This window comes from Podarcis tiliguerta, assembly GCF_965153285.1.
Source record: "Podarcis tiliguerta genome assembly, chromosome: 18".
NCBI lineage: Eukaryota > Metazoa > Chordata > Lepidosauria > Squamata > Lacertidae > Podarcis > Podarcis tiliguerta.
The window spans coordinates 1866761-1894617 of NC_139551.1; the positions used below are offsets into that span (position 1 = coordinate 1866761).

The window sequence follows — 27857 nt, forward strand, 5'->3', positions numbered from 1 at the left end:
CTTTGGTCAAGGCTGTTCTCCAACTGGAGCACTCGCAGGCCAGTGTTTCCCAGTTGTCAGTGTTTATACTACATTTTTTAAGATTTGCCTTGAGAGAGTCTTTGAACCTCTTTGGTTGACCACCAGCATTACGCTTTCCATATTTAAGTTCGGAATAGAGCAGTTGCTTTGGAAGGCGATCATCAGGCATCCGCACAACAGGACCAGTCCAGCGAAGTTGATGTTGAAGAATCATCGCTTCGACACTGGAGATCTTTGCTTCTTCAAGTACACTGGCATTAGTTCGCCTGTCTTCCCAGGTGATGTGTTTGATGCCAATAAGAGGACTGAACAGTGTCTGCGTGTCTGGGTTTACGCAGCAGTTAGTGAGCTGTGTGCCGGCTCCCTCTATTATTATGGCTGGATATATATACAACTTTTAAAATTACTATTCTGTATACTAGGATGTACCCAGCATTTGTCGCAGCGTAAACCCAATGAAAGTAACCCCATTAATTTCAGCGGACCTACCCTGAGCTGTTTTTGGTAGGGTACAAACCATCCTAGTTAACACATAGCTACAATGCTATCTAGTTAATTTGCAAATAGTTATTTTTTGTGCATGTGATATATTGTGTGTGTTTTACACACTTGGTTCCCAATTATTTTTATTGATTTTCCAAATTATTACAAATCATACCGGATCACTTTAATTCAATACGATGTCTTAAAATCGGGTTTCCTGTTGCAAACATATTTGACCTGCGTTATGGGTCTCTGTGTGTGACACCTCTACACATAACGCACGTTTGTACAAACAATACGAGTGTATTTTTTCCTCAAAGGTTATCTTCCATACGATATGCAATAAGCGGGTTGACTGAGCTTCGATCCGGTCTGCTTTTGAATCAGCGTCAAAAGCCTGTTCTGAGTAGTCGTATTTGGATCGGGCAATAGCAGGGGAGCGAAAGGAGTTAACGAGGGAGATGGAGGGAGGAAGGAAGGAAGGAAGGAAGGAAGGAAGGAAGGAAGGAGAGAGAGAGAGCGCTGAATCTATGGGAACCAGTCTATTTAGAAGCGATCCCTATTGGTTTGAAGGGGAAACTTCAACAATGGTAGGATCCTGTCCGCGTGCCTCTGCAGGCGGGCGTCGTGGGGGGAGGCCGTGGGGGGGGGGCGAAGGCCGCGTGGGGGGGGGTGTGCCTGGAAGACGCAGAAAGCCCTTTTTATTTTATAGAGCGTATGGATGCGAGTATATGTCCGTCACTCTCTGCGCGCAATGGCGAAGATGCGAAAGGAATGTAGCAGGCTTGCTGTGGAATGAGGTAGGGGAAGGAAGGAAAGAGAAAGCGGGAGGAGAGAGAGAGAGAGAAAGAAAGAAAGAAAGAAAGAAAGAAAGAAAGAAAGAAAGAAAGAAAGGAAGGAAGGAAGGAAGGAAGGAAACAGGAGGGAGAAAAGGAGCGGGAGAGAGAAAGAGAAAGAAAAAGAAAGGAGGAAGGGGAAATTAAAAAGAATAAAGGAAAAGCGGAAGAAAACTCTAAAAAGCGTGACAGGAGGAGGGGAGGGAGGGAGGGAAGGAGAGGGAAGGAAGGGTGAAGTAGCAAGAAAAAAGGAAGAGAAAGAAAGAAGCGAGGGACGAAGGGGAAACGAAAACGAATAAAAAGGGAAAAGAACGAAGATGGAGGGGAAAACGAAAAAGAAAGGAAGGAAGGAAGAAGAAGGGAACAGGAAAGAGAGAGAAGGGGAAATAAAAAGAAGGGGGGGTTATAATTAGGGGACATGTGTGTGTGTGTGTGTGTGTGTGTGTGTGTGTGTGTGTGTGTGTGCCTTCACGCGGGCCCTTGGTTTCACACGGAGCCCTGTCCCCTTCTCGCCCTCCGCCCGGGCCTTGCTCTCCCCGGGGTCCCGAGTCTCTCCGCCGTAGCCGGGCTCCTTCTCCGCCCCGGGGGACGCGCGGAGGCAGAATCGGCGCCGTGCGCCCCTCACGGATCCTGGCCTTTCTCTCCCCCCGCCGCCTCCCTCTTTCCCAAAGTGTCTGAGCGGATTATTTATGGGGGGCGAAGCGGTATTCATACGTATTTAGAGTAATTCCGCCAGTGTTTAATTAGGAAGGGCGAGTGGCGTCCTTTAGTTCCAGTCAATGCCCTATTGAAAAGCAGTTAATAGCGATGCAAATTGTCCCTCTGTCTTTACAAGGCTCTGGTAAATAAAGATTTAAACACTGGCCACAATTGGCTCCTTAAGTACCCCTGTTGTTCGCACTAATTGAGCCGTCGGTGTTTTATTTCCCCATCCCAACAAATAAATAATAATTTAAAAGGAAGAGGAGATAGAGCGGCGGACGACGCCAAGTCCTACTCCGAGGAGGAAAGGCCCGTGGAGATCAATGCTGGTGATCTCCCCGCTTGGACTACTGCAATGCGCTCTCCGTGGGGCTCCCTTTGAAGGTGACTCGGAAGCTACAACTAATCCAGAATGCGGCAGCCAGACTGGTCACTGGGACCATATATAACACCAGTCCTGAAAGACCTACATTGGCTCCCAGGACGTTTCCGAGCACAATTCAAAGGCCTGGTGCTGACCTTGAAAGCCCTAAACGGCCCAGTTTACTTGAAGGAGCATCTCCATCCCCATCGTCCAGCCCGGACACTGAGGTCCAGCTCCGAGGGCCTTCTGGCGGTTCCCTCCCTGCGAGAAGCGAGGTTACAGAGAACCGGGCAGAGGGCCTTCTCGGTGGTGGCGCCCGCCCTGTGGAACGCCCTCCCAGCAGATGTCAAGGAAATAAATAACTATCTGACTTTTAGAAGACATCTGAAGGCAGCCCTGTTTAGGGACGTTTTTAATGTCTGATGTTTTATTGTGTTTTTAATATCCATCTGGTCCGCAGGATGAGACCCTCCCTGCCCGCAGACTGTCTCTCCAGAGTGGTGCATGGTCTGGTTATCTCCCGCTTGGACTACTGCCATGCGCTCTCAGTGGGGCTGCCTTTGAAGGTGACCCAGAAACTACAACTAATCCAGAATGCGGCAGCCAGACTGGGGACTGGGAGCGGTCGCGGAGACCACATAGCACCGGTCCTGAAAGACCTACATTGGCTCCTGGGACGTTTCCAAGCACAATTCAAAGTGTTGGTGCTGACCTTGAAAGCCCTAAACGTCCCAGTATACCTGAAGGAGTGTCTCCACCCCGGACACCTGGGTCCATCTCCCGAGGGTCTTCTGGCGGTTCCCTCCCTGCCAGAAGCGAGGTTACAGGGAATCAGGCAGAGGGCCTTCTCGGTGGTGGCGCCCTCCCTGTGGAACGCCTTCCCATCAGATGTCAAGGAAATAAACAACTGTCTGACTTTTAGAAGACATCTGAAGGCAGCCCTGTTTAGGGAGGTTTCTAATGACTGACGTTTTATTCTGTCTTTATATGTACTGGAAGTCTCCCAGATGGGAACGTCAGAGAGCCACCTTGGAGAGCTTGCCAGCAAGCTAGCAGTCCTACTAGTTGAAGCCAACTCTAGAGTAGACCCGTTGAAAAATCGTCAGGCCTAAATCAGGCTCGCCCCATTTCATGTCAGCCGGTCTACTCTGTTGTAGCGCTTAAGGTTGGGCGCCTCGCTGCTGCGCCTTGAAGGAAGAACTTCTGGTTTTCGGACTCTTGAGCTGAAGCTTTTTATCATTCCTTTAAGGAGAAAAAGCAAAACAGAAAAAGCGCGTGTCGGGAATGACACCTGCCAGGGTGGGGCCACGTCGCTGCCCTCCCGAAGCCCTCCTGCTCCGTCCCAGCTGAGGGCGTGTGTGTGTGATAAATGCGCTCTGCACACGCTCATGTGCACCGCTGCCCAGTAGGCGCCAGGGAATGCGCTCCGGTTTTTAGAGAGCCGGATGTCTAAGCAGAAATAGACAGGATGTTCTAGCAAAAGGACGGTGGCGGTCGACCCCTCCTGGCAATAACAGTGTTTGTGCCCGGTGTTAGTCACGCTCAGAGAAATGTAAGAATATTTAAAGCACACACACACCTCTCCCAGAGTGCTACAATTCCCAGCACCATTGACAAACTGCAGCTTCCAGGATTTAAATATATGGTGTGTGCACAGCCTAATTTAGGTCCCTTGCTCTGAGATTAATAATAATAATAATAATAATAATAATAATAAACAGAGCTTCAATGTCCACAGTGCTTTACAGAGCGCAGTTTTCTCGCAAGTAAGCAATGCATCTTAGATCCCATAAAAGTCTGTTAAGCGTTGGGGTTTTTCAGTGGGGAAACGAAGGACCCGATCCAATCAAAATAAAGCCCTTTCGAAACCCAATGGCCTTGATTTTCTTTTTTTTAAGGGGTGGGGCGGCTTAACAGACCGATCGCAACGCCTTGCTTACTCGCAAGTAAGCCTTACCGAGCGCAACGAGGCTTACGCCTAAGTAAGAAAGTGCTGGAACGCGAGGTCTTCCCCTCTTCGACGCAACTGAGTGTGGAAGAGAAGGCAGCCTTTGTTTCATTATCGTTGTGTTTCGCTGTTGACTCTCGAAAACGTAAATCGAGGGAGACACGAAAACTGGCGACGATCGCGGGCCAGCAATATTATATTTGGGTGTTTTTAATCCGGGACGGGGGGAAAGGAATAATCGTTTGAAGCTTGTCGCGCGCTCTAAGCGGAGTGAAACTGAACTTCCGCGTTTGGTAGGGACGGTCTCAGATGTTTTAAATAAATTGAATTGCATCCGTTTGGATGTCGCCGTCTTGTAATTCGAACAAGCAAAAAACAACACCAATGAATTATTATTTTATTATTATTTATTTATAGGGTTATACACAGTCAGCTTGCCTTGAATATTGGTGACCTGGGGTTGCGTCTAAGTCCTGATTACAGCCAGGTAAATTGAAATTAAAGGGCAGGTCCATTAATGTCAATAGGTCTGCTCTGAATTTGGTCAATGTTAATGGTATCATAGAACTGTAGAATTGGAACGGAATCTTTGTTGCATGCAGTAAGCTAACAGCACCAGGAATACAGTGTTTTTAGATAGATGATAGATAGATAGATAGATGATAGATAGATAGATGATATAGATAGATAGATGATAGATAGATGATAGATAGATAGATAGATAGATAGATGATAGATAGATAGATGATAGATATAGATAGATGATAGATAGATAGATGATAGATAGATAGATATAGATAGATGATAGATAGATAGAGATAGATAGATAGATAGATAGATAGATAGATAGATGACAGATAGATGATAGATAGATGATAGACGATATAGATAGATAGATGATTGATAGATAGATAGATAGATAGATAGATAGTTTGGTAATCAATACATATATATCGCCTAACAGCCCTTTCTATGCATATTTACTTGGGAGTAAGTGTATTCCACCGAGCTTACCCCCAGAGGAAGTTGTAGTCCACCCGACATAATAATAATAATAATAATAATAATAATAATAATAATAATAATAATAATAATTTCATTATTTATACCCCGCCCATCTGGCTGGGCTTCCCCAGCCACTCTGGGCGGCTTCCCAAAAAATATTAAAATACTGTAATACATCAAACATTAAAAGCTTCCCTAAACAGGGCTGCCTTCAAATGTCTTCTAAAAGTCTAGTAGTAGTTGTTCTCTTTGACATCTGGTGGGGGGGGCGTTCCACAGGGAAGGCGCCACTACCGAGAAGGCCCTTACATACATTTAAAGCGCGCACCTCAAATATTGGGAACTGTAGTCCTTTAATTTTTGGGGGGGGTGTGTGTTAAACTACAGCTCACAGGATTCTGGGGAGGGATGTGTTTTTTCAAACAGTACGGTGTGCACACAGAAATCAGGGAATAGGTTGTTCGGTGAGACAAGGAGCGCAGGATCGCAGTCCTGTTTGTGTGGAAAGGAAGGTTGGGAATAAATATAATCTGGTGAGGAAGGCAGGGGCGCTGGAAGAAAATGACAGTATTTGAAATTAGTAGGTTCCAGAGTCATTTATCTTGGAGAAGACTGAATTTGAGAATGGGGTGGGTGTTCTTTCAGTTTCTAGGGAATCCGTGTTGATTTATCCTAGCTGCGTTTTCTTTCATGCCACCTCTGGAAAAACCCGGTGGAATCCTGCGCCTGCCCTGAAATTGTTAATAGGCTGTTTCAGATGCGTTTACTCGGAAGTAAAGGCCCGTGGTTATCAAGCCAATCGCTTGCCAAAGGCGTCAGGACAGCCGCTTCGGTATTTTGGGAACGCAGAGCTTCCATCTCGAATAAAAACAATTTTCATTTCGGATGAAATAATTTTCTTGGGTGTGCCGGGGGCCGGGCGGTATTCGTAAATTGGGTTTTTAAGGCAAATTGGGAAACCATTCCTAGTTCCCAGACACGTTTCCTCCCCCACAAGTAAAACAAAACATTAAATCCCCAACCCAACCCAAGTAAAATCAATTATTAAATCTGCAGCGGCTGTTCATCGATTTGAGACTAGGTGTTGCCAGAAACCTTAACAAAATTAGCAGCCTAAGACCCATATCGCAGCTAAAATGAGCGAGGAACGTGTGGCTCGTAACCAACTCAATTTTACTCAGACCCAGTGAAAACAGCAGTTTTATCAAGTTTATCGTGTGGGTTGGTTTCAACGGGTCTACTCGGCGTAGGTTTTACTTGGACGCAGCTTATTTACGGGGTGGGGGAATCGATATAACGCCCTATTTTAAGGGAAGGGGAAGGCAAGATGGTCAACATTAAAACCAAAAGTTAAAACGGCCACAATTAATAATGGGTTCTGTGCTTCGCTTCTCTTTATTTAAGATACGATTAAATTAAAGAGAGACTTTGGCGTTTGATCGCCACTATTCTCCTCCAAGGCCGGCGTGTAGATATAAATAAGATTTTTTAATTTGCTTGTTCATTTTGACCACAAACAACACTACTGGAAACCGGAAAGGCTAATGATTTTAAAATGCCTTTTAGGAATGAGACAGTGGTATTTTTTCTGGGCAAAACCGGATTTAACAAACCGGCTCAGCCGGAATTCGTGGAGTCCGAGCCTCGGCGCGTTTACTTGGGAGTAAGTCTCAGTGAACTCGTTGGTTTTGGGTAGACACGCGCAGGATTTAGGGAAGTGCGCGAGGAAAGGTTTTCGGGAGCCAAACGGGAACCTCGCCCACGAAGTCAGATAATTTTGACGACTCTAAGATGGTCATTTGCAGGCTTAAGACTGGGAAAGGAAGGTGAAAGGGAAAGAGGTGGGGAGCTTAGAGAGGGAAAGTTGCTGGCAAAGGAAGGGGCAAAATTAGTGTGTGAGAGAGAGAAAGGGAGAGAGAGAAATGGGAGAGAGAATGGAGAGAGAGAGAGAATGAAAAAGAGAATAAGAGAGAGAACGAGAGACAGAATGGAGAGAATGAGAGAGAGAGAGAATGGAGAGAGGAAATGAGAGAATGAAGAGGGGAAATGAAAGTGAGAATGAGAGAATGAAAGAGGGAAGGAGAGAATGAAAGAGAGAAGGAGAGAATGAAAGAGAAAAGAGAGAGAGAATGAAAGACAGGAGAGAAGGTGAGAATGAAAGTGGGAAGGAGAAAATGAAATAGAAGAGAGAGAGAATGAAAGAGAGAATGAGAGAATGAAAGAGAAAAGAGAGAGAAAATGAAAGAAAGAATGAGAGAATGAAAGAGAAAAGAGAGAGAGAATTAAGGACAGAAGGAGAGAGAGAAGGAGAGAATGAAAGAGAAAAGAGAGAGAGAATGAAAGACAGAAGGAGAGAGAGAAGGAGAGAATGAAAGAGGGAAGGAGAGAATGAAAGTGGGAAGGAGAGAATGAAATAGAAGAGAGAGAGAATGAAAGAGAGAATGAGAGAATGAAAGAGAGGTGGGGGGAGTGCTGGCAAAAGAAAGGAGCGAAATGAGGGCGCTATATGAGGGAGGGGGAAATCACAGAGAGGGGAAAAACAGTAGCAGGAAAAAAGGGGTGGGTGGGGAAAGGAATTACAAAGAAATTCGGGGGGGGGAGGGAGATGGGAAATGAGACAGGAGAAGAACATTGGAACGGAGGGGGAACGGCAGGAGGAGATTAAAAGGAACGGGGGGGGGGGCGTGGAGAAGGGGGAAAAAGGAAGGAAGGAGAGAGGAACGAAAGGAAGTTAAGAAAGAAAAAAGAAAGGAAGAGCGTTTTTTTTTTCCTGGCGCCCAGCCCTCTCGGCGAGGGGCCGGCCAACCTCTCCTCTCGGCCCGGCTCCCATTTCCCTGATTGCATTTAAACGCGTCATTATCCAGAGCGCGGACTCTCGGAGGTGGGGGGGCGTCCCTGGCCGCTCCGATCCTCATCGATTCCTATCCCTAATTCATCACCGTCTGTCCCCGATCGATCCCTCCGCCCCTGCCTGCCTGCCGTAGATACAGCTTCGACCCCAACCACCAACCCCCGTCTCACCCTCCCCCAGCTTCTCCCCGCGCGGGGCCTCCCAACGTGGCGCCGGGGGCCAATCCGGAGTGAGACCGGTTTGGGAAAAGGAGCTGCCGTGTTTTACTGCTCCTCCTCAGGGTTGCAAGGCTCCCTTCAGATGCCTTCTACAAGTCAGATAGTTGTTTATCTCCTTGACATCTGGTGGGAGGGCGTTCCACGGGCGGGTGCCACCACCGAGAAGGCCCTCTGCCTGGTTCCCTGTAACCTCACTTCTCGCAGGGAGGGAAGTGCCAGAAGGCCCACGGGAGCTGGACCCAGGTGTCCGGGCTGGACGATGGGGGTGGAGACGCTCCTTCAGGTATACTGGGCCGAGGCCGTTTAGGGCTTTCAAGGTCAGCACCAACACTTTGAATTGTGCTTGGAAACATACAGGCCTTACAGTCTGCCCCGGTCTGAGCATCTGGGCATCCTAAATATCAGCTAGAGCACGAGATTCTTAATCTCAGGGTCGTGGATTCGAGGCTCATATTGGGCAAAAGATTCCTGCTTGGCTGGGGGTTGGACTGGATGAGCCATAGTCCCAGGGCCGGATTTAGGTTTGATGCGGCCCTCAGCTCCTGAAGGTAATGGGGCCCTTTATATGTCCTGCTGTCCTATGTCAACAACAAATTGTCGCTGTTTTTTTGTGTTGAATATATGCTATATGGTATTTTAGGTATCTAGGGACGTGTGTGGCAATGTGGGTAAAACCACAGAGCCTAGGACTTGCCGATCAGAAGGTCAGCGGTTCAAATCCCCTTGACGGGGTGAGCTCCCGTTGCTTGGTCCCTGCTCCTGCCAACCTAGCAGTTCGAAAGCACAAAGTGCAAGTAGATAAATACCGATAGGTACCGCTCTGGCAGGAAGGTAAACGGCATTTCCGTGCGCTGCTCTGGTTCGCCAGAAGCGGCTTAGTCCTGCTGGCCACATGACCCGGAAGCTGTACGCCGGCTCCCTCGACCAGTAAAGCGAGATGAGTGCCGCAACCCAAGAGTCATCCACGACTGCACCTAATGGTCAGGAGTCCCTTTACCTTTAATAGGTATCTATTACCTTTAATAGGTATTCCATTTGTGGGAATCTTGTGGATAGTAGGAGGTAAGGGTAAAGGGACCCCTGACTGTTAGGTCCAGTCATGGCCGACTCTGGGGTTGCGGTGCTCATCTCGCTTTATTGGCCAAGGGAGCCGGCGTGCAGCTTTCGCGTCATGTGGCCAGCAGGACTAAGCCGCTTCTGGCGAACCAGAGCAGCGCACGGAAACGCCGTTTACCTTCCCGCCGGAACGGTACCTATTTATCTACTTGCACTTGGACGTGCTTTCGAACTGCTAGGTTGGCAGGAGCAGGGACCGAGCAACGGGAGCTCACCCCATCTCAGGGATTCGAACCACGGACCTTCTGATCCTAGGCTCTGTGGTTTAACCCACAGCGCCACCCAAGTCTCTGACATTCCCCTGTATATTGCAGGAAGCTAGTTGTTAGATTTGTTTGAATCTCTTGTGTTGATTGGATTGTTCCTGGTAAATTCCCCTTTAATCCCTCTTAAAAAGAATAAAGGCACAACAGCCTTCTCTTAAAAGTAGTAATAGGTTTACTTACATTCAGTTCACTGTTTGATCCTGAAGGCAAGCTTTAGCTTGTAGTTACAGAAGAGAGTGTGGGTTTATCCCATTATAGGGACCGAGCTCATGTGCTGCTGGCTGAGAGCAAGCAGACAGCAAAAGAACATCAAAATGGAACAAGGCGAAACAGAAAAAGGAGAAGGGTCAAGAGAGGAAGATGGCTGCTTGACCAGCCCTTTTACGGGGTCTCACTGTGGGATGTGATACGTAAGTAGCAGTCAAGTACAACATTCCTTGTTTTCCTAGAGTGGACATGCTGGGGAATGTTTGGTCCAGCCAGTCGAAAGCTTCCTGTTTCCTTCTGGCTGGAGCATCCTTCCTTTGCATGTGACTAGAGGTGGGCGTGACCTCACCTGTCCAGGTAACAAAAGGACAAGGCACGCAGCACTCTCTTTCTCTTTTTTACTTCCTCTGTCGTTGGAGGAGCAGCTTTTAGCTAGAAATGTTCTTTCAGCCAACAGAGGACACTAGGATTATCCGCAGATGGGATAGATCCACATGTATATACTTTGTAACTAAGTCTGCCTTCAAGGATCCAACTGTGAACTGATGATGTGAGTAAATTTCTTTTATATACTTTACACAAGATTGTGGCATGTTTATTCTTTTAAGAGGGATATAAGGGAACTTAAGGTAAAGGGACCCCTGACCATTAGGTCCAGTTGTGGCCGACTCTGGGGTTGCGGCGCTCATCTCGCTTTATTGGCCGAGGGAGCCGGCGTACAGCTTCCGGGTCATGTGGCCAGCAGGACTAAGCCGCTTCTGGCGAACCAGAGCAGTGCATGGAAATGCTGTTTACCTTCCCGCCGGAGCGGTACCTATTTATCTACTTGCACTTTGATGTGCTTTTGAACTGCTAGGTTGTCAGGAGCAGGGACTGAGCAATGGGAGCTCACCCCGTCGTGGGGATTCGAACCGCCAATCTTCTGATCGGCAAGCCCTAGGCTCTGTGGTTTAACCCACAGCACCACCCACGTCCCATAAGGGAACTTACCAGGAACCTAATAGCGAGAGGCTCACACGAGCCTGCAACCTGCTAACCGCTGTTTGTTTAAAAGGGGAATGTGAAATTCTGCTAAGTAAAGGAACTTGCTAGCGCAAGTTAGGAAGGATATTAATAAAAAATATATCCTCTCCTGCCTCCCTGAACATTCCCACACTCACAGGGTCACGCCCATCTACCTGGTCACACGCAGGGAGAGGATGCTACAGACCAGGTGTGACAGGAAGTCCACTCTAGGCAAACAGGAAGTGTTGTCCTTGACTGCTTTCTGTGATGTTACATCCCACACCTTTGGGCACGTTAACGCAACCGATAGCCAGGTGAAAACGAGCCTGGCGCCTGGCTAATTCCGAACACCGGCTGGAGACCCGAGTTTTGGAAACAGCTCTGTTTGGAAAAATGCAGTGTCCTACATTCTACTACAGTGCGGAAGAATATTTTGTGACTCTAACTAGGACTGGTTCCATCCAGCTGTGATTCACTCGTCCCTCAATGCCTCTCAACACGGCTCTTCAGATCTCCCTCAATGTCGCAATTTTAACTGCAGGATACCAGCTTTATGTTCCATTCGCCTCCCCTGTTAGGTTATTTTCCCACCAACGGAGATTTTATTTTAAAGGTGCATTCTTTTTTATTTTATTTGGGGGGGGGCTGTTGTTTGTTTGTGGATTCGCAGCTTCTTTACAGCGGTGGAGCCAAGGGGTGTGGGGAAAGGGGGAAGAAAGAGAGAGGGGGAATTTCAACCCTGTATACTGCTAGATGAAATGAATAGGCCAGAAATCTTTTTTAAAAAAATTCAGCGAAGCTCAATCGATATCAGGCACAAAACAGCAAGCAGGGATATTGACAAACACATCTTCTAGACCCCCAATCTAGGAGGGAAGAAAATGGGGGGGGGGGTTTGAGAGAGAAGGGAGGGGGAGGGAGAAAACTGTTGGAAGGAAGGACAAAGGGAAGGAAAAATAACGCAGGGAGAGGGAAAGAAATAGAGGTCTGAACTGGGAGGGTTTTCATGCAAACAAATCTATGTGTGTGTGTTTTTGTGTGTGTGTATCCTTTGTTTGTGTATGTATAGCTGAACAGAGTAGAAATCTGAGCTGCGAATGGAAAATATATACCGTATTTTTCGCCCCATAGGACGCACCGGCCCATAAGGCGCACCTAGTTTTTTTGGGGGGGGGAATAAAGGGGGGGATTATTTCCCCCCCAGGCACGGGGCTGGGGCTGCCGGTTCTGGGGCTTCCCCGGACCCCAGCCCCCAGAACCGGCAGCTCTCTGCAAGCCGTGGGAGCCCAGTGCCGGGCTCCCACCGCTTGCGGAGAGCTGCGCAAAGCCTGGAGAGTCCGAGAGCGATGGCGAAGTTGCGCGCAGCTTCGCCATCGCTCTCGGAGCTTGCGGGTCTGGGGGTGGGGGAAGCCCAAGCTTCCCCCAACCCCAGCCCCCAGAACGGGTCCGAGAGCTTGCTGGGCTGGGGGGATAGCTTCCTGAAGCCTGGAGAGCGAGAGGGGTCAGTGCGCACCAACCCCTCTCGCTCTCCAGGCTTCAGTGAAAGCCTGCATTCGCCCCATAGGACGCACACACATTCCCCCTTCATTTTTGGAGGGGGAAAAGTGCGTCCTATAGGGCGAAAAATACGGTACACACAAGGACTCGCTGGAAGGGCTTTATCCAGAATTAATCCTAAGTGAGCAAGCCAACCGAAATTGGCCGGCATGGCTAAACCAAGCCCATTGAGGACAATGGTTCTAGAATGGTGATGGCTCCAACCCATAATATCCTCTCTTTCCCTGGGCGTCTGTGAATGTCTGTGATCGACACACAGAATCTCACAAGGAAGGGGGGGGGTTAGGATGTATACAAGGGGAGGGAGTTTAAATGGCTTGCCTAGAGATTCGCTGCAAAAATCTGTGCAAGGGACACACAGAAGGGCCTGTGGGTGGCTGCAGTAAAGGGAGAATGTAAACAAAAAGAAACAGCTGCTCAGAGATAAGTCTTCAAGACCTATCTGGGTCTTTTCAGACCCAAATATACATTCGGGAACACATTTCTTCATTTTTCTTTCTTTTGAAAAAACCCCAGTTACGGGTCCCAACTCGGCAGCTGTGTATGTGGTCCAACGGTCTGTCTGAAGGGGTAAAGGGACCCCTGACCGTTAGGTCCAGTCGCAGACGACTCTGGGGTTGTGGCGCTCATCTCGCTTTACTGGCCGAGGGAGCCGGCGTACAGCTTCCGGGTCATGTGGCCAGCAGGACTAAGCCGCTTCTGGCGAACCAGAGCAGCGCACGGAAACGCCGTTTACCTTCCTGCCGGAGCGGTACCTATTTATCTACTTGCACTTTGACGTGCTTTTGAACTGCTGGGTGGGCAGGAGCAGGGACCGAGCAACGGGAGCTCACCCCGTCGTGGGGATTCAAACCACTGACCTTCTGATCGGCAAGCCCTAGGCTCTGTGGTTTAACCCACAGTGCCACCCGCGTCCCATTATATATATAATAAATGTTCATAAATGTACCAGCCAAGCACGTACATAGATATGTGGACCACATATCTGGAGCAGCACGGGAAGACCGCCCTGAAACCGTTTTGACTCCCAAACTGACCAGATGTTTTCTCTGCAAGGAGGGAGGGTGTGAGGGAACCTTCCCTTTGTCTCAGGAATTGGGTAATCACCATCTCAAAGGAATGGACAGACTACCAGGATAAGGCATTGTCAGATAACCTGGCAGACAGGAGATAAAAAACGCACTCAAATTTCTGTTGTAGACCGCCTTTTCTGTGATGTGGGTATGATGTTTGTAGAAGGAAGAAAACCAAGTGAGGTTTTCTTCTTTTCTTTGGCCTTAGCCCCACCCCGGGCTGTCCGTCCACTATCCTCCCTGGCCGAGGGTAGGTCAAAGGCCGGCCCAAGCAGGTGGGAGACACCTGCCCAGGTGAGCCCCCCCTTTGGTGCCATAAACCCCACCCACTTGTAGGGAAGGGAGGGCGGAAATTGGAGGTGGTGGTCTTAGGTTACACCCCTTCTGTGATGTATGTATGATGCATGGAGGGGTGGTCTTGAGCTACCAAGTAGGCAATTTTAAAAGTCTATATAAGAGCTTGCACACCTACCGTATTTTTCGCTCTATAAGACGCACCAGACCACAAGACGCACCTAGTTTTTGGAGGAGGAAAACAAGAAGAAAAATATTCTGAGTCTCAGAAGCCAGAACAGCAAGAGGGATCGCTGCGCAGCGAAAGCAACAATCCCTCTTGCTGTTCTGGCTTCTGGGATAGCTGCGCAGCCTGCATTCGCTCCATAAGACGCACACACATTTCCCCTTACTTTTTAGGAGGGAAAACGTGAGTCTTATAGAGCCGAAAATACGGTATGTTCTCGGTTCATCTCCCTCCCTCCCTGCGTGGGGTGAGCAGCGGACCCTGTTGCAACAGTTTAATAAAGATCAGACTTACCAGCTGCTTTGCTTCTCAATATTCTCTGGTTGGCCTCTTATTTTCTCCTGTGGTTGTTGTTTAGTCGTTTAGTGGTGTCCGCCTCTTTGTGACCCCCTGGACCAGAGCACGCCAGGCCCTCCTGTCTTCCACTGCCTCCCACAGTTTGGTCAAACTCATGCTGGTCCCTTCGAGAACACTGTCCAACCATCTCGTCCTCTGCCATCCCCTTCTCCTTGCGCCCTCCATCTTTCCCAGCATCAGGGTCTTTTCCAGGGAGTCTTCTCTTCTCAGGAGGTGGCCAAAGTCTTGGAGCCTCAGCTTCAGGATCTGACCTTCCAGTGAGCACTCAGGGCTGATTTCCTTCCGAATGGAGAGGTTGGATCTTCTTGCAGTCCATGGGACTCTCCAGAGTCTCCTCCAGCACCAGAATTCAGGCTTCAGGAAGCATCCATTCTTCGGCCATCAACCTTCTTTATGGTCCAGCTCTCGCTTCCATATGTCACTATATTTTCTCCTACCGATAGAAAAACGTACTTAAGGACTCTATACAGGCTCTTGGATACCCCATAAGGGCAGATTTTGTTTAAAACAGAGGGTTTACAACCCATGACAGGCCATTGTTGTTGAGCTTTTTTGGTGTGTGGGTTGGTGGAATTCGTCCATAAAAGACAAACAGTGATACTCAAACACACAGTTCCTGCTTCTACTGGCAACAACCTGGACGTTGTTTTGACGGTTTTCTGAAATTCCTCCCGGACGCTAAATTCGCTGTTTGAATTCCAGACATGGCAACCCAACTTGGAGAGTTGTGGACTCTCCTTCCTTGGAGGTCTTCAAGCAGAGGTTGGGTGGCCCTCTGCCATGGATGCTTTCAAACTACAAGAAAGAAGATTCCACCTAAACATTAGGAAGAACTTCCTGACAGTAAGAGCTGTTTGACAGTGGAATTTGCTGCCAAGGAGTGTGGTGGAGTCTCCTTCTTTGGAGGTCTTTAAGCAGAGGCTTGACAACCATATGTCAGGAGTGCTCTGATGGTGTTTCCTGCTTGGCAGGGGGTTGGACTCGATGGCCCTTGTGGTCTCTTCCAACTCTATGATTCTATGATTCTATGATTCCTGCATTGCAAAGCAGGTTGAGATGTATGACCTCTGGGGTCATTTTACGACTGAGCGTTGGCGAAACTCCTTTGCACGCAGAAGGTTCCAGGTGCGATTCCTGGAGTTTGCAGGAAGGGCTTGGAAAATACTGCAGCCTTATTTCCTCCATTGTCAAGCGAGATGAACCAGCGGTTTGCTTCGGTATGAGCCTGTTAACTTCCTATTAGATCAGCCATTCCTTCATGAGGACTAGTTTATTGCTTAATTTTTTTTAAGGAGAGCGTCTATAGCTCGATAGTAGATCATCTCTTTTGCACGCAAAAGGTCGCAGGTTCTATGCTTGGGGGTCTTCAGGGAGTGCCAGAAAGCCCCCCCCCAAACTGGGCCTTTGGATAATAATAATAATAATAATAATAATAATAATAATAATAATTTATTTATATCCCGCCCTACCTAACTGAAGCCAGGCTCAGAGTGGCTAACAACAGTAAAATATACAACATGCTAAAATCATTTCATTATAAAATCAGTTCAAATCAATATATAATCCAAATAATAATAATAATAATAATAATAATAATTTTTATTTATACCCTGCCCTCCCCAGCCAAGGCCGGGCTCAGAGCGGCTTACAAGCAATAATAAAAACAAGTTGAATGATTACAACTTAAAAACAAAATTAAAGTACAACATTAACCCCCGGTAACCCAATACATTTGAAGCAAGCGGCTTCCTGGAAAGGATCCTGGGAACTATGGCATGCTAAGGGTGTTGGGAACTGTAGTTCTTTGCGGGGGAACCCACAATTCTCAGGATTCTTTGAGGGGAAGTCATATACTTTAAAGATATGGGGTTTGTGGGGGGTGGCTAGCGCTGGTGAGATCTCTGCCCCGAGTAGACTAAAAGGGGCGTAGAGTTGTGCTGCACGGGAGAACGGGCTCCCATTCGCCCAGCCTGCTTTCACACGTGCGGCTAAACACGCGTGTTGGCCGGGCTGTGAACGTTCTAACACAGGGCGGAGAGAGCCCCGGAGGTCTGAAAACCGATTGGGAACATGCGTTGTTCACCTTCCCATCCTCTTGCGCACGAACACGCAAGCCCCACCCCGTGAGAAAATGACCCGGCTCCGCGTCGCCTCTGCCCTTAAATCGAATTGACGCCCAACTACTCAATCCGGCTAAGCCGAGCGAGGTATTAAACGCAGCATTCGATGTCAGCCGAGGAATTTACGAGGCGGTCGATCTTCTTTTCGCAACCTTCTCCCACACAGGGAATCTTTCTTGGAACGCCTATCCAATCGACTGCAACATCCGCTTGATATTCATTCCTTTGGGTGTCGCGGGTTCGAGTCCCGTGCCGGGCAAAAAGATTGCCAACTTCCCAACTCGAGAATTCTGTGATTCTTTTTCGCACGCCAGAGGCAGGCACATTTGACGCACCAGAAAACGGATTGCCACCTTGCCAAGTAACAGGAGGTCGGACCCGAATTTTACTCAAAAGGCCTACCCGTTTCAGCCGGTCTACTCTGAGTAGGATCTAGCTGGGCACAGCTGTATTTCAGTCTGTTTGACGTATTACAGTATTTTAATATTTTTTTGGAAGCCGCCCAGAGTGGCTGGGGAAGCCCAGCCAGATGGGCGGGGTATAAATAATATTCTTCTTCTTCTTCTTCTTCTTCTTCTTCTTCTTCTTCTTCTTCTTCTTCTTCTTCTTCTTCTTCTTCTTCTTCTTCTTCTTCTTCTTCTTCTTCTTCTTCTTCTTCTTCCACACTCATTTCATTTGCTTGCTTATTCAATATCTTTGTACCCCGCCTTTCTCCCAAACTGGGGCTCAAGGCGGCGCACAAAAGCGTCGGTTATAAAACGCAGGACAGTGGGGAAATCTAGCTGGAAAAGAAGAAGTAAAAACACATCGCGAGGTATCTAAAACCCAGCCATTAAAGGCAGTTTTGCCCAGTGACCAGCCTCCGCATTGCAAGGGGTCAGACTACAGGACCTCTGGGGATCCCTGCCTATTCTCCGATTCCTTTACCGCCTGCGCCTTAGTTTTTCAAAAAGGCCGTCTGGATCTGCGAGCTGATAGATACGGAAGGGAGAGCCGGCCCAAACCCCTTCTTCATTAAAATAAAAATTAATAATACTAAGTTTAATAATATTAAGTTTATAATAATAATATTGATTTATTAAAATTAAAATTATAAATATTAATACCCTTATAGTGTGAATTCAGTTTAGAAAGGGGTTGCAGCGCCCCCATCTTTATTGAAATCATTTTGCCCCCCATCCCAGATAAAAATAGATTTATTTATTTTTTACAGGGTGTGTGTTACTATGCGTGTTTTGTCTTTCAGAGGGAACAGCGGGGTGGGAGATGGGAGCGAAAAAATTATAAGAACCCTAAATATATATATATATCAAAAAATTCACAGCTGGATTGGAAATAGGATCTCAATTATTGTAGTGGCAAAAGTCTCCTCAAATGACAGAGCGAGACTATAGATATTTACTCAGAAGTAAAATTCACTGTGTCCGGTGGAGCTGACTCCTGGGTAAATGTCCCACACTCAGTGGAGCTTACTCCTGTGTGCACGTTTATAACTTTGTGCTGCGAATCGGATTGGAACCACTTTCGTTTAATCCGGATTTACCGTTTCCCTTGGAAGTCTGGGATTTTTTCTTTTCTTTCAAAAATACACACACACACACACACACACACACACACACAGACACATATTAAAACCCTTTACAAAAAACACAGAAACTGTAAATCCGGGTTCGAGGGGCGTTGGCGGGATATGCATCTAGAGATTATTTACTGGGCGCGTTTGGGTTTTTTACTGAGAAAGGTTGAGAATTTTCTGTGTCTCTGTGTTGCAAAACAATAAAAATAAAAAAATCCTGTTATTTTGTAATTGTGCAACGATTCATTTTAGCTTTTAAAAATTTATATTTTGTACATCGCTGTGGAACATACCTTGAAGGCGAATAATAATAATAATAATAATAATAATAATATAATTTCAGCTTAATCTTTTGGAACTGCTTTTAACGAGTCCCACTCCCCCAGCCGTGACAGAACCCCGTTTCGATTCTCTCAAACGTCCCCCCACACCAACCACCTCGCTCCAGATGCAAATCTAGGAGCCACTCCGGATTCGTTTTCCGTTCACACGGAAACAGGTCCTGGCGTCGGATCCGCTCGGAAGTTCCAAATTAACCGAGCGAGAAGCTCTTTCGGGCGAAATCTTCTTTGGGAACCAGATTTTTTTCTCTCTCTCCCCACCCCTGTTCAAGAAATATAGATAAATATCTCAAAATCTTGACTTGCCAGCGTGTGGGGGCGGGCGGGGGCGGGGGAGAGGATATGCTTAAGCCTCGGCTAATTTGCTCCCCTGTGCATTCATTATAAATAGAAATATCCCCCAGAACCTCAGCTTTCCCAATCTATTAGCGGGACTTAATTATGATAAATAATTAACGGATAAATCTTTGCTTGCTGTTCCACAGGGCTTGTCAAATTCATATCAGGATTTCCATTTAATTCCCTCGCAGCTAAGTAAGAGGCCCGCCTGTTTGAGCCACTTAGTTTCAAGAAAGATTTCTCTCTCTTGCTCTGCTACTTCCCCTTCCTTCCTTCCTTCCTTCCTTCCTTCCTTCCTCCCTCCCTCCCTCCCTCCCTCCCTCCCTCCCTCCCTTCCTTCCTTCCTTCCTTCCTTCCTTCCTTCCTTCCTTCCTTTCTTTCTTTTCCTTCCTTCCTTCTCCCCTTCCTTCCTTCCTTCTTTTTTCCTTCCTTCCTTCCTTCTTCCCTCCCTCCCTCCCTCCCTCCCTCCCTTTCTTTTCCTTCCTTCCTTCCTTCCTTCCTTCCTTCCTTCCTTCCTTCCTTCTTTTCTTTCTTTTCCTTCCTTCCTTTCCCCCTTCCTTCCTTTCTCCTTCCTTCCTTCCTTCCTTCCTTCCTTCCTTCCTTCCTTCCTTCCTTCCTCTCTCCCTCTTGCTCCTTTTCTCCCTTCTTTCTTTCTTTCTTTCTTTCTTTCTTTCTTTCTTTCTTTCTCTCTCTTCCTCCCTCCCTCCCACCACCACCCAACCTCTTCCCCCCTTGCCCCTAGAACCTTCTGGGGGAGAGATAACAGAGCCTGAAAACTTCTCTGGGTGACCTCTGAATCAATTTGAAAAAGCTCATTTAACTGATAAGTCCTGAAAGCCCCAGAACTAATTTGAAAATACACCTATTAAAATCCCATCGATGGTGCCAGAGCGATGCTGGGAGAGCCCTGAGAGGTTGCAGGCCCAGCCGCCCTGTCTGCCTGGACCCATGGGCAGCAACGGTCAACAAAGAAATTATACCTTTGTTGGGGAAAGAAAGGAAAAAAGAAGAATTATGAGGGTTGAAGGATACAGAGGCCTCTCTGCTGCTCCTTCCTAATGGAGTAGGCTGGGCCAAAAGCTATTCATTTCCCCCAGGAACCAGGGAGACAGAATATTGAATTTTAAGTAAATCCAATATGTTATAATTTGGCGCAGTTTTAACGGTTAGGCTGGAAGGCGGTGATTCAAGGGTCATAAGCAACATAGCAAGCGGGCTTATAAGGAGTCAGGCCAGTGGTCTGCCAAGCTCAGTACTGTCTGCACAGATCGGCAGGGTTTTCCAGGGTCTCAGAAAGAGGTTCTCTACCACCACTGCTGGGAGATGTTGCTGGGAACTGAGCCCGGGGTCGTTTGCATGCAGAGCGAGTGCAATATAACTCTGTGATTCCATTAAATTTTTGCAAGACCCTAGTCCACATGGTCCGTATAGTAGAAGATATGGTTTTCCCAGTAGTGATGTATGGAAGTGAGAGCTGGACCATAAAGAAGGCTGATCCGCGAAGAATGGATGCTTTTGAATTCTGGTGCTGGAGGAGACTCTTGAGAGTCCCATGGACTGCAAGAAGATCAAACCTCTCCATTCTGAAGGAAATTAGCCCTGAGTGCTCACTGGAAGGACAGATCATGAAGCTGAGACCTCCTGAAAGACCTACATTGGCTCCCAGGATGTTTTTGAGCAAAATTCAAAGTGTTGGTGCTGACCTTGAGAGCCTTAAATGGCCCAGTAGACCTGAAGGAGTGTCTCCACTCCCATCGTCCACCCCGGACACCTGGGTCCATCTCCTGAGGGTCTTCTGGCGGTTCCCTCCCTGTGAGATGTGAGGTTACAGGGAACCAGGCAGAGGGCCTTCTTGGTGGTGGCACCCGCCCTGTGGAGCACCCTCCCATCAGATGTCAAGGAAATAAGCAACTATCTGAGTTTTAGAAGACATCTGAAGGCAGCCCTGTATTGGGAAGTTTCTAATGTCTGATGTTTTATTATGTTTTTATATGGACTGGAAGCTGCCCAAATTGGCTGACGGAAAGTTAGAGAGCTAGTATGGTGTAGGGGTTAGAGCAGTGGTTCTCCACCTGTGGGTCCCCAGATGTTGTTGGACTACATCTCCCATCATCCCTGAGCTCTGGCCTTGCTAGCTAGGGGTGATGGGAGTTGTAGTCCAACAACATCTGGGGACCCACAGGTGGAGAAAGGCTGGCATTAGAGCAACCTACTGGGACCTGAGAGACCCGGGTTCAAATCTCCGCTTGGCTCTGACGCTCACTGGGTGGAGAGTCACTGCCTCTCCGCCTGACCTAGTGAGGTTACAGGGAACCAGGCACAGGGCCTTCTTGGTGGTGGCGCCCGCCGTGTTGACCACCTTCCCATCAAATGTCAAAGAGATAAATAGCTATCTGGTTTTTAGAAGACACCTGAAAGAAGCCCTGTACAGGGAAGTTTTTAATGGTTGGTGTACTATCATGTTTTTAATATTCTGTTGGGAGTAGCGGGCAGGGAGGGTCTCATCCTGCGTACCAGATGGAGCTGGCAGACAGCTGCCCTGGAACACAGAATTGACCTGTGGCTCCATGGACAGCTGTGAGTCCAAAATGACTCCCAGGCTGCGCACCTGGTCCTGTATGGGGAAATTGGGTCGTAAAGACGACGGGATATATATATGCAAGTGTGCTAGCAGTGTGCTTTGCTGTGGCTACTGATTTCCACCGCAGTTATTAATGACCCAACCTGGGCCTGTGTGCCAGGAGACAAGCAAGTTGTGCTGATTGAATGAAAATTGGAAAACTCGTTAATACCTCAAGCGATATAGATCATCTGGAAGAAGATTTAAGCTCAGCCCGGGAGTGACTGATGGGTTTTAACACCTCTCGGATCTTTAAATTATATCTATCATAAAGCCCAAAACGCGACGTGTCTCGCCTAGGATGATGTTAGAGGTTGGGCGCGTGACGATGTGCTTGAGACCTTCAGATGGGGCCAGCTCTCTAACTCTGGGTCCAGACCTGATGGGGATGAGCTGCCTGGGCCTTCCCCAACCCGGTTTTGGACTACAACTCCCGTCATCCAAGACCACTGGGTGTGAAGGGGTTGATGGGAATCAGAGTCACGCAGCTCTGTTGAGCCATTGCTGGGTGAGAACTGAAGTCCAAAATTCCTAGAGGCACCAGGCAAATTTGAACAATTTTTAACCTGTTGTTGGACAACATCGCCCTAGACCAGCCTTTCTCAACCTGTGGGTCCCCAGATGTTGTTGAACTACAACTCCCGTCACCCCTAGCTAGCAAGGCCAGAGCTCAGGGATGATGGGAGTTGTAGGCCGGAAGAACACAATAAGGGTTCTGCCAGATCAGGCCAGTGTCAGCCAGTGGCCAGCCCAGATTGTTGTTGTTTAGTCGATTAGTTGTGTCCGACTCTTTGTGACCCCCTGGTCCAGAGCACGCCAGGCCCTCCTGTCTTCCACTGCCTCCCACACTTTGGTCAAACTCATGTTGGCCGCTTCGAGAACACCGTCCCACCATCTCGTCCTCCGTCGTTCCCTTCTCCTTGTGCCCTCCATCTTCCCCAACATCAGGTTCTTTTCCAGGGAGTCTTCTCTTCTCATGAGGTGGCCAAAGTCTTGGAGCCTCAGCTTCAGGATCTGTCCTTCCAGTGAGCACTCAGGGCTGATTTCCTTCAGAATGGAGAGGTTTGATCTTCTTGCAGTCCATGGGACTCTCAAGAGTCTCCTCCAGCACCAGAATTCAAAAGCATCCATTCTTCGGCCATCAGCCTTCTTGATGGTCCAGCTCTCACTTCCATACATCACAACTGGGAAAACCAGAGCTTTATGTAATAGGACGCCCCTGTTTTCATCGGAAAAATATCAGCGGGTATGTGAGGTTGCCGCCCTGAGCTAGAAAAGAGGGCGATTGCAGCTGTCGGTGTCAGCCAGCAGTCCAGGAACAATAAACCTGACACAGTTTTGGCAAGGCCATCCCCATCGCTTGCCTTTCACGCCTCTTAACAAGCATATCGGATGCGTATAACAAGCTCCTGGCCAGCCAGGCGAAATTCTTGGGTTCCTGGCTCCGATGGCGAGATTGATGGGGAAACATTTCCTCCTGGCTTCCCCATAAACCTGCGCCTGGCCTGGCCCTCCTGCTAGAATCACCCTAAGCCAAAGCCATTCATTAGAGGCGTCAATCGATGTGGTGGGGTTTTTTTATTTTTACGATTATTCTCGTGCTCCCCGCACCAAGTGCATTCCAAGGCCGGGGCTTGGAAATATGTCAGCGTAATTGGAGGCAAGAAGACGAGCTCTGCACCCGAGTAGATTTGATTCTGCGTGTTGGTGTTTGCTTGATCGTTAAGAAGCAGAATCATGGAACTGTCGACTTTGGAGGGATCCTCAGAGGTCCTCTAGCCCGACCCCCTGAAATGCAGGAATCGCAGATTAAGCGTCCATGACAGTCGAAGGCTTCTCCTTTCCTGGTTTGACCGTAGAACTAATCCTTTGAACTAATGTTTGCGGCAGCTGAACTCATCTTGGATTTGCCTAAGTAATTACAGTATCATCTTTCCTGGGGGTGGGTTATTCTTCATCATGTAGTACATCATTAATCTGCAGAACTCACTCCCACAGGGGGCACAGATAACCCCCTCCACCAAGCAATAATAATAGTAATAATAATAATAATACATTTATTATTATTATTATTATTATTATTATTATTACATAATAGTACGTTTCCCAGTACGTTTCCGAGCACAATTCAAAGTGTCGGTGCTGACCTTGAAAGCCCTAAACGGTCCAGTATATCTGAAGGAGCGTCTCCACCCCCATCGTTCTGCCCGGACACTGAGGTCCAGCTCCGAGGGCCTTCTGGCAGTTCCTTCACTGTGAGAGGCCAAGTTACAGGGAACCAGGCAGAGGGCGGGATGCACATTCACAACCTGCAGCGGCATGTCTGCGCATGCTCAGATTGCGTTTTGGGACTTCTGCGGATGCGCAGAGCGCGATTTGGCGCTTCTGCGCATGTGCAGCCACCAAAACCCGGAAGTCACCCCTTCCGGTACTTCCGGGTTTTGGCGCGTCCATAACCTGAAAAAACGCAACCTGAAGCATCTGTAACCCGAGGTATGGCTGTATCTGTCCATACTTGCTACCAGAGGACCAAAATCCACATTCCTTTATAAGAAAATACGAAGTAATGTAAAACAATTTTTGCAGGCAATAATAGTAATAAAAAGTGTGGGGTGTGTTGACAAGAATGTTTCTGCACTGGGTACCATCTGATCTTCCTATGCCTCTGTGAACATCCATTCATCACCCTTAAAGGTAAAGGGACCCCTGACCGTTAGGTCCAGTCGCGACCGACTCTGGGATTGCGGCGCTCATCTCGCTTTACTGGCCGAGGGAGCCGGCGTACAGCTTCCGGGTCATGTGGCCAGCAGGACTAAGCCGCTTCTGGCGAACCAGAGCAGCGCACGGAAACGCCGTTTACCTTCCCGCCGGAGCGGTACCTATTTATCTACTTGCACTTTGATGTGCTTTCGAACTGCTAGGTGGGCAGGAGCAGGGACCGAGCAACGGGAGCTCACCCTGTCATTGCGGGGATTCGAACCGCCGACCTTCTGATCGGCAAGTCCTAGGCTCTGTGGTTTAACCCACAGCGCCACCCGCATCACCTTCACTGTGATGTAAATAACCCATGAAGGTTGGCGGGAGGAGAGAGAGGAGAGAGAAATCCCTGGGAAATCTGTTTCGAATCTCCTGCGTGGGCACGGCACTTGGAACTGCATCCCAGAGAGAGATTCTTCTGATCTGCCTGTCTCAGGTGCCGCTGGCAAGCAGCCCAGTGGCGCTGCTGACATCTCTACAGTCCCATCAAAAAAACCCGACTTGGAGTAACAAGCAATCAATTCCCCTGTTAAGCTGTCGAAATATTTAACAGATATTACGGCTAATGGGCGCGGGGAGGGGGAGAGAGAGAGAGAGGGAGGAACCTCAAGCCAAGGGAGAGGGATGATGAAAAGAGGTCTTCGCAGTGGAAAGGCAGAAGAAGAAGGCTCTCCTTTAGAAGCGTGAACATGGCCTACGCTTCCCGCCTGCCCTGCTGCCCTGATGTCCCCTCCAGAAGCACTCCCTCCTTGTGACCATCTCTGGTCAGAAGCTGTTGGAGAGGCAGAACAGCATCCGGGAGCCTGTGATCGTCTGAATTTGACCTTCCTGCTTCTGTTACTCTGTGACTTTGGGAGTGGGGGACTCAAGGAGAGTTGGGGTGCACCTTTTATGTACGCATGTGTTGATACTGGGTCACAAGAGGGCAGGAGGCTCCTTGGATGCGTTGTAAGGTAAACATAAAGGGACCCCTGACCATTAGGTCCAGTCGTGGCCGACTCTGGGGTTGGGGCACTCATCTCGCTTTACTGGCCGAGGGAGCCGGCGTACAGCTTCCGGGTCATGTGGCCAGCAGGACTAAGCCGCTTCTGGCGAACCAGAGCAGCACACGGAAACGATGTTTGCCTTCCCGCTGGAGTGGTATCCATTGATCTACTTGCACTTTGACGTGCTTTTGAACTGCTAGGTGGGCAGGAGCAGGGACTGAGCAATGGGAGCTCCCCCCCGTCGCGGGGTTTCGAACTGCCGGCCTTCTGATCGGCAAGTCCTAGGCTCTGTGGTTTAGACCACAGCTAGACTAAAGGTAAAGGTAAAGGACCCCTGACTGTTAAGTCCAGTCGCGGACGACTCTGGGGTTGCTGCGCTCATCTCACTTTATTGGCCGAGGGAGCTGGCGTACAGCTCATGTGGCCAGCAGGACTAAGCCGCTTCTGGCGAACCAGAGCAGCGCAAGGAAATGCCATTTACCTTCCCGCCGGAGCGGTACCTATTTATCTACTTGCGCCGGTGTGCTTTTGAACTGCTAGGTTGGCAGGAGCAGGGACCGAGCAACGGGAGCTCACCCCGTCATTGCAGGGATTCGAACCACCAACCTTCTGATCGGCAAGTCCTAGGCTCTGGGGTTTAACCCACAGCGCCACCCGCGTTGTACATTCTGCTTAAAGGCTTCGTGCCATATAGCTCCATATAGCTGTGGGCGTGGTGGTGGTATGTGAAATAAAGATCTTTGAAAAGAGAAAAAAAGAAAAAGAAAAAGAAGGGAGAGGGCTGAGGTCAAGGCCTTGGTAAGGTAGGACCTGGCTGGTGCGATGGGTTGGGGTGGGGGAATTGGCGCCAAGGGGGGCAAAGAGCTTGTCTAAAAGGCTCTGTCACCCACAGGAAGAACAGGCAATGGGTATGTGTGAGAGCAACGCCCAATTATTCTCTCTCCTCTCTCCTTCCTTGGAGGTTTCTAAGCAGAGTTTGGATGGTCACCTGTCAGGGATACTTCAGCTGAGATGCCTTGTCTCAGTCCAGTATACCTGAAGGAGCGTCTCCACCCCCATCGTTCCTCCCAGACGCTGAGGTCCAGCGCCGAGGGCCTACTGGCGGTTCCCTCATTGCGAGAAACAAAGCTACAGGGAACCAAGCAGAGGGCCTTCTCGGTAGTGGCGCCCGCCCTGTGGAACGCCCTCCCATCAGATGTCAAAGCGATAAACAACTACCTGACATTCAGAAGACATCTGAGGGCAGGCCTGTTCAGGGAAGTTTTTAATGTGTGACATTTTAGTCTCTGTGGAAGCCACCCAGAGTGGCTGGGGAAACCCAGTCAGATGGGTGGGGTATAAATAAATTATTATTATTATTATTATTATTATTACATTGCAACGGGGGGTTGGGCTAGGGGGGTCCCTTCCAACTATGATTCTATGGTTCTATGGTAGGCAAACTAAGGCCCGGGGGCCGGATTCGGCCCAATCGCCTTCTAAATCCAGCCCGTGGACGGTCTGGGAATTAGCGTGTTTTTACATGGGTAGAATGTGTGCTTTTATTTAAAATGCACCTCTGGGTTATTTGTGGGGCATAGGAATTCGTTCATGTTTTTTCCCCTTCATAATATAGTCTGGCCCCCACAAGGTTTGAGGGACAGTGGACTGCTGAAAAAGTTTGCTGACCCCTGGGCTAGAATCTCTCTGTCTTATCCGTATCGAACTTCAGTTCAGGCAAGCAAGTCTGGGGAACCACCTGCTACTAGAACATGGGAAGGCAAACTAAGGCCCGGGGGCCGGATCCGGCTCAATCGCCTTCTCAGTCTGGCCGGCAGACAGTCCAGGAATCAGCATGTTTTTACATGAGTAGAATGTGTCTGTTTATTTAAAAGCATCTCTGGGTTATTTGTGGGGCCTGCCTGGTGTTTTTCCATGAGTAGAATGTGTGCTTTTATTTAAAATGCATCTCTGGGTTATTTGTGGGGCCTGCCTGGTTTTTTAAATGAGTAGAATGAGTGGGCACCACCACCGAGAAGGCGCTCTGCCTGGTTCCCTGTAACCTCGCTTCTCGCAGTGAGGGAACCGCCACAAGGCCCTTGGGAGATGGACCCCGGTGTCCGGGGTGGAGACGCTCCTTCGGGGATACTGGGCCTTTGAGGCCATTTAGGGCTTTCAAGCTCAGCACCAACCCTTTGAATTGTGTTCGGAAACGTCCCGGGAGCCAACGTAGGTCTTTAAGGGTTCGTGGTGAGTTCTGGCACCTCTTTTTTCCAAAAAACGCAACCATACAAACAATAACAAAGGCATTACAAGGAGCATGTTCAGTACACACACACACACACACACACTCCAAATGGCAGGGGTACCAAGATTTTAAGGGGAGTTTGCACAGCCCAACGAGAACGAAGAGCGATTCATGCCGTCATCAAGGCATTCGGGCCCCAACCTCTTTTGTTCTTAAAGCTACTTCTGGGGGTTTCAATAAAATCGATTCCCACCACCTCCGTCCGCCCACCAGAGTGTCCAGAGAAGTTGGGATGGCAGCCGTTGGTGGGTGGGGGTAGGTTTGGAGGGCAGCAGGATGAGTCCGGCAGCTGCAGCGAGGCT

At 48.7% G+C, this 27857-nt stretch overlaps 1 protein-coding gene and 1 long non-coding RNA gene across 2 annotated transcripts in view; both read left to right on the top strand.

The window, feature by feature from the left end:
* ONECUT3 (one cut homeobox 3) overlaps nucleotides 1-27857 on the top strand; it is a 60911-nt gene that overhangs the window by 17369 nt on the left and 15685 nt on the right. The gene's annotated exons all lie outside the window — the stretch shown is intronic.
* Nucleotides 6566-7703, top strand: LOC310668683. The gene is made up of 2 exons (XR_014506791.1): nucleotides 6566-7507; nucleotides 7582-7703. It is a non-coding gene; the product is annotated as an uncharacterized lncRNA (long non-coding RNA).